Raw genomic sequence first — 18,535 nt, forward strand, 5'->3', positions numbered from 1 at the left:
TACGTGTTAGTACATGATGTTTTCCAGTACCAGTTTCATCATCTTAGCCCTCCACATTTCTGGGCCCACATGTGGTCCAGTCAACTTCCTTGTGATTAAAGTCACCCACAATCAGTAGCTTTGCCCTGCTCGCATGGGCCCTGTGTGTGTGTGTGTGTGTGTGTGTGTGTGTGTGTGTGTGTGTGTGTGTGTGTTGTAATTATCAGTTATCAAAGGCACTTGTTGATAGACGCTTGGCCTGTTGGGTGGGTGGGTGGACGTGAGTGGATAGGTGTACGTGTGTACCTGCGTGCCACCACATACTGCATAAAAAAAGAAAATAAGAAAATTATTTTTAGTTTGATATGTTTAAAATTAACATATAAGTACGGGGAAGTCAGGTACCATGAACCAAGGGCAATATAAATCCAGTATCATAAATCAGACGTCCACTTACCAACACAACATAAAACAAAACCATCACGACTCACCATGGTCGCCAAACTATTGTGTGGTGGAGAGCAATACAGGTTTATTTATCGTCATCGTCACAAGACCTGTTAAACACTGCCTTTCTATTTTGGGTATTTGGTCGCTTGAGTGGTTGGTCTGCAAATACCACCACCACTCAAGGGCAAATGTCTATTAATGTCATCTACGAAAACGGTTTTCTATCAGCCAGGCACTGAGGGGCACTAAACAACCTCTGTATATCTTGTCAGCTCCTCATAAAATAGTAAGTGTTCGTTTATATTTGTAAACTGTCTGTCTTATTAATAACGAAGAATCAAGCCTCTGCCTTTCCTTCAATTGAATGACCTACACGGATTTAGCTCTTTATGTGAATTTCTCAGTTTATTACCTGTATTAAAAATAATTTTTAATGTAAATTATCTGATTTTCACTATTTATTTATTTTTGTCTTTGACGTGTGTAAATGCTAAATGTGTTCATGTGACTGCGTGTTCTGGAGATATTCCCCCTCCCCCACCGCCTGTACCTCAGTGAAGACACACGCAGCATAGTAGTTGTACCTCACAACCTTCAGGAAGTACAACTGAAGAAACAACACGGTATGGAAAGCTGTTATAATCTGTTTTTTGGGACTGTGTTTTGATATATTGAGATCTTTAACAGGTCGAACAGAAGACAAAAAATGCAGTCACGTATATGTGTATTTATGAAATAAGATCACATTAAACAGGTAATATTACAATATGCAAAACAACCACTATGAAAAAAAATAGTGAAAATTATTATCACGGGCCTGTAAAAAAATAGAATAGCAGAACATTTATATGGCTGAGATATCACATGACATACGACATTACACCCGTCCATAAGACCTCACAGATACAACCATTATACCCGTCGCATGGTCGAGAACTTGCCAAACATAACTTAAATTCTTCCCAAATTTTATTAATTATAAGTGAATCTAATTTGTATATCCCTAAACCAGTTTTCATATTAAAATCAAAACTACTTTTTACACACACACACACACACACACACACACACACACACACACACACACACACACTATAGACCAGTGTCACTGGCGTGTATAGTATGCAAAGTCATGGAGAAGATTATCAGGAGGAGAGTGGTGGAGCACCTGGAACAGAACGAGGTTATAAAAGACAGCCAGTACGGATTCATGGAAGGCATATCCTGTGTCACAAACTTACTAGAGTTTTATGACAAGGTAACTGAAGTAAGACATGAGAGGGAGGGGTGGGTTGATTGCATTTTCTTGGACTGCAAGAAGGCCTTCGACACAGTTCCTCACAAGAGATTAGTACAGAAGCTAGAGGATCAGGCACGTATAACAGGAAGGGCACTGCAATGAATCAGAGAATACCTAACAGGGAGGCAACAGCGAGTCATGGTCCGTGATGAGGTATCACAGTGGGCGCCTGTGACGAGTGGGGTCCCACAGGGGTCAGTCCTGGGACCAGTGCTATTCTTGGTATATGTGAATGACATGACGGAAGGGATAGACTCAGAAGTGTCCTTGTTTGCAGATGATGTGAAGTTAATGAGGAGAATTAAATCAGATGCGGACCAGACAGGTCTACAAAGAGACATGGACAGGCTCCTAGAATTTAACCCCGCCAAATGCAGTCATGAAGATCAGAGAAGGGCAAAGAAGACCACAGACAGAGTATAGGCTAGGCGGACAAAGACTACAAACCTCACTCAAGGAGAAAGATCTAGGGGTGAGTATAATACCGAGTACCTTGCCAGAAGCACACATTAACCAGATAACTGCTGCGGCATATGGGCGCCTGGCAAACCTAAGACTAGCGTTCCGGTACCTCAGTAAGGAATCGTTCAAGGCTTTATACACTGTGTACGTCAGTCCCACGCAGCACCAGTTTGGAACCCACACCTGGTCAAGCACGTCAAGAAATTAGAGGAAGTGCAAAGGTTTGCAACAAGGCTGGTTCCAGAGCTAATGGGAATGTCCTACGAAGAAAGGTTAAGGGAAATTGGTCTGACGATACTGAAGGACAGGAGGGTCAGGGCAGACATGATAACGACATACAAAATACTGCGTGGAATAGACAAGGTGGACAGAGACATGATATTCCAGAAATGGGACACAGAAACAAGGAGTCACTATTGGAAGTTGAAGACTCAGATGAGTCAAAGGGATGTTAGGAAGTATTTCTTCAGCCACAAAGTTGTTAGGAAGTGGAATAGTCTGGCAAGCGATGTAGTGGAGGCAGGAACCATATATAGTTTTAAGACGAGGTATGATAAAGCTCACGGAGCAGGTAGAGGGAGGACCCTGTAGCGGTCAGTGAAGAGGCGGGGCCAGGAGCTGAGTCTCGACCCCTGCAACCACAATTATGTGAGTACACACAAACACACACACACACTCACACACACACACACACACACACACACACACACACACACACACACACACACACACACACACACACACACACACACACGCACACACACACACACACACACACGCACACACACACACACACACACACACACACACACACACACACACACACGCACACACGCACACACACACAGTGAAGAGGCGGGGCCAGGAACTGAGTCTCGACCGCTGCAACCACAATTAGGTAAGTACAATTAGGTGAGTACACACACGCATGCACGTTAACGTGTGCGCCTACAAGTGTTTTGTTTTTCTGAATTCTAGATTGCTTGAAGTCTCGCAGGGAATGGTGTGTACTCCAGCAGTAAGGTTGTACTGGTTGTCCTACTCTGGTGAGGTCTGGAATTGTTTTGGAGGCGATGGCTGCATTATTATTTTTTTTTTACCTTAACGCTTGTGTGGCAGTATCTGCGGTGTTATCTCAGCAACACACTCCATCGACATTAGGGAGACCTGCACAATAGGGTCAAAAACACAACATAGTAAGAAATTAGTCAGTCTCGGTGCACATCATTATTCACCAAAGTTCCTACGAAGAAAGCTAATGCCAGATTTTGAACTTGCTTTACCTTACCAAAGTTCATATTAATTTCAGTTTTTCTTTTAATGACAACTGCACACAGAAATACGGTATGGATGGAATCACCAGTTAGTGTTATCCTTGTCAACCTTAACATGGAGTCCCTAGATGCAGGACAGTCCTCCAACATTGTCCCTTTATCTGTCATCAAGCTACGATATGTGGACGATGTTTTAATAATCATAACTAGACACTTTACCCTTTAAAAATTAAAAAAAAAACATCCTTAACGCACTTCAATCTTCAGTCGAATTCACACTCGAACACGACAACGTCTTTTGTTACTTGACGTCCACATTATCAGTCTAGACCATCAACTCAGATTGAAAGTCTACAGCAAGCCTATCATCATCAACGATCTAACAACTTCTGCCATTACAATAAGAAAACCAGAGTGCATTGATTGTTTTTTTCTGAGCTTACAAGATCTGCTGCCCGAATACTAAGAAGGGAATTGGTTATCATTGGTAATAATTAGTTAGGCCACATTTTCCTTTATAAAGAAGGCGATAATTGTAACAGGAGAAAGGAAGATACTCGGATTAGAACTATAGGTAACCCTATTCAGGGGTTACCTACCTTTTACCTAGATGTTTCGATTGTTTTGCATTCAGAGACGGTTATCCCATAATTCCAGACCTCTATACCTCAAACCATGGAAGAGGCATATAGTTGTACTTAAAAACCATGCACGATGGATAGTAGTAGTTGTACCTAAAAACCCTCAGGAGGCAGAAAAGTTGCATCTCAGCTTCCTGAAGAGACCTACGAACTATCACTTAAGCTTCTCAAAAAGTCCAGGAGATACATATCAACACCTTCAAGAACAACAGCTAAACGCATTCAGGAAACCTGTATATATAAATTTGTCAAGCTTCAATATAAAGACGGAAGTTTTCACTATTTCCTGGATTTATTTTGTAGTTATATTCACTTTTCGTGCCTTAAAACAAGAACTGCTCACAACAGGGGTTGTTGTACTCTCAGACAAATTGTTAAATTGATCAAAATTCAGCACTTAACAAAAAGGGAAATTTTCATTGTTTCTCAAACTTTCTTTTCGTAGTTATATTAGGTTTTTAATGGTCTAAAATCCTGTATAAAATAGTTTTTAGTTTCAAATAGCAACACTAGTAACAATTCGAACCTTCTTCTTCAACAATCCCACATTTTAATTGTTAGGAAATTGGCAAATTTGCATATTTGCACGACTGTAATGAACTTATCTTTTAATTAAATGCATTATCATTTAAAGTTTGAAGCCGTTCAGAAATAACGTTCACAAGTTATTGTTTGGAAATCCTACACAATTTTTAAAATGAAATAGACGACTTGGCAACTTTGCAGTCCAGTAACATTAGTCAGGACATTCCCACCACGGGTATCAATCTCTTGAAGACCAGTTTTGATAACAGTTGATAACCCGCTTTGGTAACAATTGATGACCCGTTTAGATAATTAACGACCCATTTTGATAACAATTGACGACTTGTTTTGACAACAGTTGATGACCGGTTTTGATAACAATTAATGACCCGTTTTAATAATTTTGATAACTGATGACCCGTTTTGATAACAATTGATGACCCGTTTTGATAAAAATTGACGACCCATTTTGATAATTTACGACCCCTTTCGATAACTGACGACCTGTTTTGATAATTGGCGACCCGTTCTGATAGCATTCTAACAATCTAAGTAAGATATTCCAGCACTAAAAATATGAAGCCGATCAGAAGAGTATTCTCTGTTTATTGAATGGAAATCAATGCACTGTTTATATGTATAGAACCGGCAAACTGACACTTACCCAGTGCAAATGCAATCCGTTGCATTCCTTTAAGATACGGAAATATTGAGTGCTTGCAGCCGACCAAAACAAAAAAGTTTTTAAGATACCGCACAAAAATCTTGGGGGAAGAATAAAAATTTCGACAATCACTATAGATATCCCTTTGGGGGGATACCTAAATATACTGCATATTCACTTCACAAATTGGGTGCCATTTTTTTTTATTTCCAAAATAAGCATCGAGGTTCAGTCTTTTGTAAAAAAATCAGTATCTGTTACGACACAATGTGTTGCTCCCCTGATCCATATGGAATTTTTCAGTTACAGCAAGAACTAACAGCGTTTGAACACCTTACACATTAATCGGAATAATTTTCCTGCCATACTCACAAAAGAAGGAAGACCTTTTAACAGAACTGAAACTGCCTTTTTATCAACACAGAGAACAGCCTACTGTTTTCAGTAGCTCAGGAAACAGCTCCTGGACAGCTGTCTAGTAACGCAAAGAACAACTCTTGGGCTGCTGTTTTAGTAACACAAGACACAACTCTTAGGCTGCTCTCTCCAGTAGCACAAGAAACAGCTCTTAGGCTGCACTGTCTAGTAACACAATTAACAGCTCCTGGAACACAAGGATATACTGTCTCTAGTACACAAAGAACACATTTTAACTGGCCTAGAGTGCAATCAGCGAGCAGGAGGACGGGATCAAGAGAGCAGGTGGTAGTTGGCAACGAGTTTGTTTACATGCCTACGAGGCCCTGTGGCATCACTGGCACTCTTTCCCCATCCCTTCCTCCATCTTCCCCCCACGTCCTCCCTCCCACCGCTTCTCTAACATCCCCTCCCCTGAACAATTCCTCCTCAGCCTTTGTACCCCATCCCCCACACTGTCCCTTCCCTTGTACTCGGTGCCGCTGCTTTTTCGGCCACTCTGGATTGAAGCCAAAAACATATACACTTAATACTAGTGTTCTGGGATTAAGTAAATGTTTGATGTTAGTGTGCAGCAGTATTGACAGATGTATGTCTATAGTCGTTAAAGCTAACATGAAAAAGTGTTAGTGGTCTTGAACTTGCTGATAGACTGTAAGAAAGATAATGAAAATTAAACAAATGTGCAACATCTGGGTATCTTTATTATAGACGTTTGACCAACCAGTGGCTTTATCAATACAAATTCAAGGACGTCACTGGTGCCCCGTGGCTTGGTGGCAAAAGCTCTCGCTTCACGCGGTGAGGGTCCGGGTTCGATTCCCAGCGAAGGGATGGAAACATTGGACGTGTTTCCTTAGACCGGTTGTCCATGTTCACGCAGCAGTAAAATGGGTACCTGGGTGCTAGTCGAATGGTATGGGTCGCATCCTGGGACAAAAGTGACCTAATTTGCCCTAAATGCTCTGCATAACAAGCGGCTTTTTATATAGTAATATGTCATTGATGTCAGCTAGGCCTGTATACCTTGTACATGTACTTGTAGTAAATAAAAATATATTATTGTTATTATTATTATTATTATTATTATTATTATTATTATTATTATTATTATACAAAAGATGAGGTATAATCAGTCTCGGTGCTTTTTCACTAACTCCAACGCTGAAGGACTGATTACCTCATCTTTTGTATATAGTTATACTGTCTTTCAGTTATGTCCTTGAATTTGTATTGATAAAGCCACTGATTAGCAAAACGTCTACAATAAAGATACTCAGATGCCGCATATGTGTCTGATTTTCATCTTGTCGGTATTGTACACCATTCGTGTACCAGAAAGGTAATATCCAATAAGAGATCTAGGCAAACCGAGTGGCGTGAGGTGAGTTGTGGAGGCGGAGAGTACAATGCTTGCATTTGAGAAGTGAGATATTATGTTTCAGTGGAGCGCTAAGGAGAAGCTAGCTTCGGTTCCTTGGATCAAGATCCCTTTAGTAACACCATAGAAGTCTCTTGAAGGTCTTATTTTAGCAAAATTGAGTACATCAAAACTGGATAAAATGTGATGCTACCATAGCCATTATAACAGTTATATAGTAAAAATAAAAACCAGAGATTTTATTACTTGGGGATTACCTTCTCACATGATAAAAATCCTATATACAAAAGAAATGGAATTTGTTTGACGATACCTCCATCATTACAGAGCACGGTAATAAAAATGATTATTATGTGCCTCATCATCGCATAAACATATACGTGGGAGGGCGTGTGGGAGGGTGGCAAGCAGACCAGTGTCCATCAGATTCTGAGAGAATCAGTAGTGAGTGTCACTCACGCAACCATACTCTGAGAAAACTTCTTATTTCTCCTGTTGCTACTTTTGCAACATTACACAGCTCAAGTACTTTCACACTGAGAAGTGTGAAAGTACTTGAGCTAAAGATTTCCACCTTCGTGGCTTGTCTTGCATATTTATATTATTTCTTTTATTAACACATCGGCCGTCTCCCACCAAGGTAGGGTAGCCCAAAATAGAAAAACTTTCTTCATCATTCACTCCATCACTGTCTTGCCAGAGGCGTGCTTAAACTACAGTTATAAAACTGCAACATTAATACCCATCTCCAGGACTCAAGTTCGGCTTGCCGGTTTTCCTGCATCTCTTCATAAATGTTACCTTCCACTCACTCCAACAGCACGTCAAGTCCTAAATACCAGTTATCTCCATTCACTCCTATCAAACACGCTCACGCATGCTAGCTGGAAGTCCGAGCCCCTCGCACACAAAAACCTCCTTTACCCCCTCCCACCAACCTTTCCTACGCCCACCTTCCCTCCAGTACAGATTTATACGCTCTCGAAGTCATTCTATTTCGTTCCATCTTCTCTATATGTCTGAACCACCTCAACAACCCCTCCTCAGCCCTCTCGTTAATAGTTATTACAACCCAGGAATTCAAAGGCCTGTTATCCTGGGTGTAAAGGGAGCAAAAACAAACACAGCAGAAAAACTTTTGACTTATATTATCCTTTCACCAAGTAAGAACAGAAGCATGTACACTATATACACTTTGTACAACAATAGGTATTAGTGCATGCCACGGTAAGCAAGGCAGAATAGAAGCCACTAAAGAGCAGACTGTGCCTCAACCAGCTCTAGAATGGAAATGACAAGGGCAGACAGGTGGGTGGTGCCCACAACATCTCTGCGATTGCCAGAACCATCTTCTCATTGACTGAACCTGGGTACTGATCGAACGATGTAGCCGCATCGTCCGACCCTAGTACTGGTTCGCTGGTTGGGGGAGATAGCCTTTCAATGAGGGTGTGCACATGCGCTGAATAAAGGCTACATACTCTTTGCATACTACAATAGTTTTGGTAATCCTTCACCTCCTAATTTCAAACTACGAATTCTCTGCATTATATTCACACCACACATTGCCCTCAGGCATGACATCTCCACTGCCTCCAGCCTTCTCCTTGTTGCAACATTTGCCACCTATGCCTCACACTCATACAAGAGTGTTGGTATAACTATACTGTCATACATTCCCCTCTTTGCTTCCTTGGACAAAGTTATTTGTCTCCACAGACTTTGAAGTGCACCAGTCACCTTTTTCCCCTCATAAATTCTATGATTCACCTCATCTTTTATAGACCCATCTGCTGACAAGTCCACTCTTAAATATCTGAATACATTCACCTCCTCCATACTCTCTCCCTCCATTCTGATATCCACTCTTTCGTTACCTATTTTTTTTATCCTCATCACCCTACCCTTTCCTAAATTCACTTTTAATTTTTTTTCTTTTACACACCCTACCAAACTCATTTACCAACCTCTGCAACTTTTCTTCGGAATCTCCCAAAAGCACAGTGTCATCAGCAAAGAGCAACTGTGACAACTCCAACTTTGTGTTAGACTCTGTATCTTTTAACCCCACACCTCTTGCCAACACATGAGCACGAGTGCTCGGGTGTTGACAAGAGGGGTGGGGTTAAAAAATATATATCACAACACCCGAGCACTCCTCGGGTGTTGTGATATATAATTTTTTCATGCCGAATAGGTAAAATTGGTCACTTTGCAAGAACTCATTTAAAATTAAGACCTTTCTAAAATTTTCTCTTATACGTTTAAAGATATATATTTTTTTATTTATATTAATGTAAAAGTTAATAATTTTGTACCAAAAGAACCTTAGAAAACTTACCTAACCTTACTATAACAACCGCAATTTAATTTAGCGTTTTCCAACTAAATATATTTTAGAAAAGTTTACATTAATTTAATAATAAACAAACACAATGAAATATATTTTTTTTCGTTAGGGTCGGAATGATTTTTGCTAAATTATTGCATACACGACTTTTCGCTTGCCTTATTCGCCAAGAAGTGCATTGCTATTTAAGCCAAAATCGCAAGTTTTACATATCTGGCACGACATATATATATATATATATATATATATATATATATATATATATATATATATATATATATATATATATATATATATATATATATATATATATTTATATATATATATATATATATATATATATATATATATTTATATATATATTGAAGACGACCATTCGTTAGCATAGGGTCTACTGTCACTGCAAACAGGTCTTTAAAGTAAGTATCTGTTTGCAATTTTATAACTACACAAAATTGTGTTAGGGGAGATGAAAACTACTTACTCGTAACTGCTGTTCGTAACCTTTAACTGTAGTCTAAATATTAGAGCAAGTTTTCATCAACATTAATTATTTTAGTTCCCACACAATTACTAGCATCATCCTGCAGGTAACGACAAGCACACTCACGCAACAACAACAAGAAAATTATCACAAGAGGTGCACGTACACTGCATGACGTCTACATTATATTCGAGCCTGGTAATTCTCAGAACACCATTCAGGTACCTAAACAAGGAAGTATTTAGTACACTAAACAGGACATGTTTGAGGTTCATCATGAGGATACATAGCCTCAGCGTGGAGCCTCCCTCTGATCAAGCATGTGCAATATCAAGAGAAGGTCCAAAAATATACAACAAGACTTTAAATAGAGCTGAGATCAGTGCAATGCGTGTCGAGGCTCAAGGAACTAAAAATGATGAACCTAGATGAGAGGACATAGAGCGGAGATATGATGACGACGTTCAGGACATTGGCAAGGTAGTCACACACACACACACACACACACACACACACACACACACACACACACACACACACACACACACACACACACACACACACACACATACACACACACACACACACAAACACACACACACACACACACACACACACACACACACACACACACACACACACACACACACACACACACACACACACACACACACACACACACACAAACCCAAACATGGAGGAGAAATTCATACCCAGAAGCAGAAGCACAGACAAGAACAGAATTAGCCCATGGTTCGTCCAGCAATGCAGGGAAGCAAATGCTAAAAGTGCAAGAATATGGGAGACATATAGGAAGCAAAGAATGCCACTAAATACGAAAATAAGATGAGCCAGAAACGAATAGAGATGCTGAGCAGCAGTTTGAGAATGATATAGTATCTGAAGCTAAATCTGAGCCAAAATTGATGTACAACCACATCAGAAGGTAGACAATTTTGAAGGATCAGTTAAGGTTGAAGAGAGAGGGTGGGAAGCTTACTAATGACCAGGAAGTCTGTGAGGAGATGAACCAAATATTTAGGGAGGTATTCTTAGTGGAATCAGGAACATTTTCAGAGAGTCAGACTACTTACGATTTATTAATGCTTAATTATTTATTACAACTGGGCAAATTGCTGAAGATGCAGTATAACTGAAATATGGGAATGTATTATGCTGAACCCAAATGAATATTCACTTACAGTATAAAATAGAGCCTTAGATATCTCCTTGAAGATCAGTCATGCTCCAAACCCCAAGTCCCCAGTACCTAACACAGAGCCACATCTCTCTCCCTGACAGAACCTAGCCACTAAGTCTGCACATAGAGCCTCCAGCTCTGTGGCCAATGTAATCTCCTTACCAATTTTCTCTTAGCTGCTTTTCGTAAACTCATAAAGGTCTCCACACCTCCATAACTACTGGTTAGTCAGCTCTCTTGGGAAACTCACCACACAGTCACCATAGAGGATAGAGGTCCCAGACTAAGGCAAGCTAACAGGGAATTAACACTTCTGATACTAATGTTACAAACAAATACTGGAGACCCAGTTACAGAAGGATCTCGGGAAGAGCATAGTTCCGAGCATTTTGTCTGAGGCACACATCAACTAAATAACTGCTGCAATAAACGCGAGACTGGGTAGCTTTCAGGAACATCAACAAGGAGACATTCACGACCTTATACACAGCATGTCGGGCCTGTCTTGGAGTATGTAACACCAGTATTAAACTTGCATCTAGTAAACCATGTAAAAAGCGGGAGAAAGTTCAAAGGTTTGCAACGAAACTAGTCCCAAAGTTGAGAGTTATGAACTCTTAGAATAGGCTAGAGCTAAACCTGAAGATACTAGAAGACAGAACGACCATAGTTGACATGATTACGATATACAAAATTCTGAGAGGAATTGACAGGGTGGACAGGTAGAGTCTGAAGGAGCGGGTTTCAGGTGCACAAGGTCACAACTGGAAGTTAAAAGTACAGATGAGTCACAGTGGTGTTAAGAAATACTCATTTATTCTCAGAATGTTCACGAAGTGGGAGGAGCTTGACAGTGAAGTGGAAGAGGCAGAATCCATACATAGCTTTAGGAATCGGTATGATAGGGCTAAAGCAGCCAGGAAATCTTCAGCTGAAGATTTCCATCATCCGTGACTTGTCTGCCATTATTAAAATCGCCTGTCTACTATTGTATCGTATATGCATGTATATATGTCGTGCAGAATAGGCAAAATTTACGATTTTGGCTTAAGTAGCAACGCTCTTCTTGCCGAATAAGGCAAGTGAAAATTTGTGTATGTACTAATTTCGCAAAAATCATTCTGAACCTAACGAAAAAATATATTTCATTGTGTTTTTTTTATAATTAAATGATTGTAAACTTATCTAAAATATATTTAGTTGGACTAGGCTAAATTAAATTGTGCTTGTTATAATAAGGTTAGGTAAGTTTTTTAAGGTTCTTTTGGTACAAAATTATTCATTTTTAGATTAACATAAGTGAAAAAAATATATCTTTAAACGTATAAGAGAAAATTTAAGTGAGGACTTAATTTTAAATGAGTTCTGGATAAGTGACCAGTTTTACTTATTCGGCAAGACACACACACACACACACACACACACACACACACACACACACACACACACACACACACACACACACACACACACATATATATATATATATATATATATATACATACATATATATATCGACAAATGCCTTTGACAAATGCCTTTGACGACCAGCGAAGAGGCAGGGCTAGGAACTGGGAATCGTCTACTGCTACCACATGTAAGTGATTACACATACGTGTGCATGTGCAAACTCACACACATACACACACACACACACACATGGCACGGGAGAAAGGGACTACTTAGTAGGAACAATCCAGTCTGAGGGACATAAGGTGATAATTGCAGTAATGTACAACCCACCACAGAACTGCAGGAGGCCAAGAGAAGAATGCGATGAGAGCAACAGAGCAATGGTCGACACACTAGCCGAGGTGGCCAGGAGAGCACACATGGGGGGAGCAAAGTTACTAGTTATGGGTGATTTCAATCACAAGGAGATTGACTGGGAAAACCTGGAGCCCCATGGGGGTCCCGAAACATGGAGAGCCAAGATGATGGATGTGGTACTGGAAAACCTCATGCATCAACATGTTAGAGACACTACCAGAGAGAGAGGAGAGGATGAACCAGCAAGACTGGACCTTGTATTCACCTTGAGTAGTTCTGACATCGAGGATATCATGTATGAAAGGCCCCTGGGAGCTAGTGATCATGTGGTTCTCTGCTTCGACTACATAGTTGAGCTCCAAGTGGAGAGAGCAGCAGGAATAGGGTGGGAAAAACCAAACTACAAAAGGGGGAACTACTCAGGCTTGAGGAACTTCTTTCAAGACATTCAGTGGGAGAGGGAACTGACAGGAAAACCAGTACAAGAAATGATGGACTATGTGGCAACAAAATGCAAGGAGGCAGAGGAGAGGTTTGTTCCCAAGGGAAACAGAAATAATGGGAAGAACAGAACGAGTCCTTGGTTCACCCAAAGGTGTAGGGAGGCAAAAACTAGGTGTACTAGAGAATGGAAAAGGTACAGAAGACAGAGAACTCAGGAAAATAAAGAGATTAGCCGAAGAGCCAGAAACGAATATGCGCAGATAAGAAGGGAGGCTCAACGGCAATACGAAAATGACATAGCATCGAAAGTCAAGACTGACCCGAAGCTGTTGTACAGCCACATCAGGAGGAAAACAACAGTCAAGGACCAGGTAATCAGACTGAGGAAGGGTGATGGGGAATTCACAAGAAACGACCAAGAGGTATGTCAGGCGCTCAACACAAGATTTAAAGAAGTATTTGCAGTGGAAACCAGTAGGACTCCAGGAAATCAGAGCAGGGGGGTGCACCAGCAAGTGCTGGATGAGGTACATATAACCAAGGAGGAGGTGAAGAAGCTGCTGTGCGAACTTGACACCTCAAAGGCGGTGGGACCAGACAACATCTCTCCGTGGGTCCTTAAAGAGGGAGCAGAGATATTGTGTGTACCGTTAACAAAGATCTTCAACACATCATTTGAAACTGGGCAACTCCCCGAGGTATGGAAGATGGCAAATGTAGTCCCAATTTTTAAAAAGGGAGACAGACATGAGACACTAAACTACAGACCTGTATCACTAACGTGTATAGTATGCAAGGTCATGGAGAAGATCATCAGGAGGAGAGTGGTGGAGCACCTGGAAAGAAACAAGTGAATAATTGACAACCAGCATGGTTTCAGGGAGGGAAAATCCTGTGTCACAAACCTACTAGAGTTTTATGACAAGGTGACAGAAGTAAGACAAGAGAGAGAGGGGTGGATCGACTGCATTTTTTTGGACTGCAAGAAGGCCTTCGACACAGTTCCTCACAAGGGGTTACTGCGAAAGCTAGAGGATCAGGCACACATAACAGGAAAGGCACTGCAATGGATCAGAGAATACCTGACAGGGAGGCAACGAGTCATGGTACGTGACGAGGTGTCAGAGTGGGCGCCTGTGACAAGCGGGGTTCCACAGGGGTCAGTCATAGGACCTGTGCTGTTCTTGGTATATGTGAATGACATAACGGAAGGGATAGACTCAGAAGTGTCCTTGTTTGCGGACGATGTGAAGTTAATGAGAAGAATCAAATCGGATGAGGATCAGGCAGGACTACAAAGAGACCTTGACAGGCTACAAGCCTGGTCCAGCAACTTGCTCCTTGAGCTTAACCCTGCCAAATGCAAAGTCATGAAGATTGGGGAAGGGCAAAGAAGACCGCAGACACAATATAGTTTAGACGGCGAAAGTCTGCAAACCTCACTCAAGGAAAAAGATCTGGGGGTGAGTATAACACCGAGCATATCTCCCGAGGCACACATCAATCAGATAACTGCTGCAGCATACGGGTGCCTGGCAAACCTACGGATAGCGTTCCGATACCTCAGTAAGGATTCGTTCAAGACTCTGTATACCATTTACGTCAGGCCCATACTGGAGTATGCAGCACCAGTTTGGAATCCACACCTAGTCAAACACGTCAAGAAATTAGAGAAAGTGCAAAGGTTTGCAACAAGACTAGTCCCAGAGCTACGGGGATTGTTCTACGAAGAAAGGTTGAGGGAAATCGGCCTGACGACACTGGAGGACAGGAGGGTCAGGGGAGACATGATAACGACATATAAAATACTGCGCGGAATAGACAAGGTGGACAAAGACGGGATGTTCCAGAGAAGGGACACAGACACAAGAGGTCACAATTGGAAGTTGAAGACTCAGATGAATCAAAGGGATGTTAGGAAGTATTTCTTCAGTCATAGAGTAGTCAGGCCGTGGAATAGCCTAGAAAGTGACGTAGTGGAGGCGGGAACCATACATAGTTTTAAGGCGAGGTATGATAGAGGTCATGGGGTAGGGAGAGAGAGGACCTAGTAGCAATCAGCGAAGAGGCGGGGCCAGGAGCTGTGAATCGACCCCTGCAACCACAAACAGGTGAGTACAAATAGGTGAGTACACAGTAGGTACACCACGTGCGCTAGTCACGCCTTCCGTGTTCCGCGAATATAAGTGTTTTTGAGGGCTACTAAAGTGTACTGCAAGGGTTGCTAAGTGTGTCAGGGTAGTGAACAATTCCTTGAAGCGATTTACAATTTGCCCTGAGCCACATAAGTATGGGGAGAGCCACAATTTTATAAGTGATCTAAAAAGTGATACTTGGTGGGGCATTCAGAGTGGGCAGGCCTAGTGTGCTCCAGGTGACATTGCCACGTGTCACCCAAGATAGACAATAAAGTGAAACAAATGTGTGACCAGTGAAAGAAATACAGTGAATAGGGTACATTATATAATGAGAAGAAACGGAGGTGGATCTACGCCAGGACGTCACATCGAGCTGGACAATCTACAGGCTGCATTGCAAGTACTGTATTCACCTATGCATTGCTGTTGGGTGTGGGTTTTGGTTTCCATTTAACCGCCAAACTTATTGTTAATGGTCTAGCTCTCCTAGTATGATAAAGAATATGCGATCAAGTACTCAATAAGGAATAACAATTGGTAATATATGGAACAAGGTGAGACAGGTTTCTATAAGACTATGTGGTAGTAAAAGCATAGAGGTGCAGAACAGTAGGTAGGTGGAGTCAAGTCACAGGAGGGTGTAGGTCAGGTCACAGGAGGGTGTGGTCAGGTAAGGGAACACTACAGACTCCATATAGCACTCCAACACACAATTCCACCTTCTTTTCAGACACTTAATAAACCCACATATAGTTACACACACACACATACACACACACACACACACACACACACACACACACACACACACACACACACACACACACACACACACACACACACACACACACACACAGGAGCTGAATCTCGACCCCTGTAACCACAATTAGGTGAGTACACACACACACACGTTTACACCCACATGTTTCCACATATACAGACTCACACATACACTCCCCCCCTTGCCCCCTTGCCCCCTTCCCCACCAATCTCTCACTCCTTCCCCTGATCCCCCCCTCTCTCTTTCACCCTCCTTCTCCCCCACCTCTCCCTCTTTTCCCCTCTCCCTCTCCCATTCTCCCCCTTTGCTTTTCCCTCCTCCTCACTCCCCATATTCCCTCCTCAATCCCCCTCCCCACCCAAATGTCTACAGCTTCCTCCTCTACCTCCACCGCCCCCCCCCCCCACGCTCGGACCAACACCCCAAAACAAACACACAGAATTACATAAGTTTTTCATTCTGAGGCAACCAAAACAAAAAAAATGGGTTGCCAGAGAGCAGGAAGGAAAACCAAGGGACAGGAGGATGAATCTGCAAAGGAACATTGGGCAGCAGAGCTCATGAAAAGGGAACATGAATGGGGAAAGAAACTAGAAGAACTTAGCATGAGAATGGAAGAGAGGATAGATGTGGAAAGCAAGAAGTGGGAGATGCAACTAATAGTCATTTATAACGTCACAAAACATACTCAATCCCTGCCAATTTGGATTCAGGAAAAATACAAGCACTAATGATGCAATTATAAAAATGCTAGACCTGCTTTACACAGCATTGGAAAATAAGGAATATCTGCTAGGAATTTTTATTGACCTAAGAAAAGCGTTTGACACAGTAGACCACGGCATCCTACTCCACAAACTTGACCACTACGGTATAAGAGGCCATGCGCTTGCATATTTTAAATCCTACCTTTCTAATAGGTATCAGTATGTCACCATTAAAGACACAGCCTCATCAATATGGCCACTTGATACTGGAGTTCCGCAGGGAAGTGTCCTTGGACTCCTGCTCTTCCTCATTTACATCAATGATCTTCCAAACATATCCCAACACCTGAAACCCATTCTCTTTGTTGATGACACGACTTATGTCATCTCCCACCCTAATCTTGCCACCCTCAACACCATTGTTAACGAGGAGCTGCTCAAAATATCGACTTGGATGACAGCCAATAAACTTACACTTAACATTGGCAAAACCTACTATATTATGTTTGGTAGCAGAGCAGGTGTTGCACAACTTAACATTAAGATCGACAACACTCTAATTGCCAGACATAATGAGGGCAAATTCCTTGGCCTATACCTCGACAACAACTTAAATTTCAGCACCCATATCCAACACAACAAAAAAAGTATCCAAAACGGTGGGGATCCTCTCCAAGATACGATACTACGTGCCACAAACTGCCCTTCTCACACTATACCATTCACTTATATATCCATACCTCACCTATGCTATCTGTGCTTGGGGTTCAACTGCAGCAACACACCTAAAGCCAATAATAACCCAACAAAAAGCCGCAGTAAGAATAATCACTAAATCCCATCCCTGGCAACACCCATCCCCCACTCTTCATAGATCTAAACTTACTCCCTGTTCAGAACATCCACACTTACTACTGTGCAATCTATATCTACAGGACCTTAAATTCCAATATTAACCTTGACCTAAAATGCTTTCTTGATAGGCATAACACCAGACACAAACATCTCTATGACATTCCCCGTGTTCGACTAAACCTTTACAAAAATTCAATGTATTTCAAAGGACCTAAAATCTGGAACACCCTACCTGAAAACTCTAGAACTGCAGACACATTCATCACTTTCAAAACTACAGTTAGAAAACATCTTATCTCCCTGATCCACCCCGACAACTAACTACATGATAACCACCTGGTGGTTCACAATTACACTCACTCACCCACTGACTATAAACCCAGAAATACTAATCTTAATCTTAAAATAATAAATCCTAACTAGTCATAAGTTTGCCTATGATACTCCAATGTAAACACTTTGTATTGTGCCAAAACAAAAGCATTCACATTGCTAAACTCACAAATTATGATGTAGTCACTTAGCCTTAATACCATAATCTGTAAGGATTTAATGTTAAGAATTAATCTAAGTCTGCTCGAAATGCCTAGCCAGGCTAGGTGTCCTAGTGGCCCCCTCTGTAATTAGTATCTTACAACATGTAAACCACACAATACCCAAAACCTGTAAACCCCACATTGTAACCCTTATAGAGAATAAACTTGAATTGAAT

At 41.5% G+C, this 18,535-nt stretch overlaps 1 protein-coding gene across 1 annotated transcript in view; it reads right to left on the minus strand.

Annotated features, from left to right (window-relative positions):
- The window catches only part of PRL-1 (PRL-1 phosphatase), a 434,055-nt gene extending 428,158 nt beyond the window's left edge, over positions 1-5,897 (minus strand). The window contains exon 1 of the mRNA XM_070096918.1: positions 5,668-5,897. The gene's annotated coding sequence lies outside the window, so the exon portion shown is untranslated. The remainder of the gene's footprint in view (positions 1-5,667) is intronic.
- Between the last annotated feature and the right edge of the window lie 12,638 nt (positions 5,898-18,535).

Source organism: Cherax quadricarinatus, chromosome 4, assembly GCF_038502225.1.
Source record: "Cherax quadricarinatus isolate ZL_2023a chromosome 4, ASM3850222v1, whole genome shotgun sequence".
NCBI lineage: Eukaryota > Metazoa > Arthropoda > Malacostraca > Decapoda > Parastacidae > Cherax > Cherax quadricarinatus.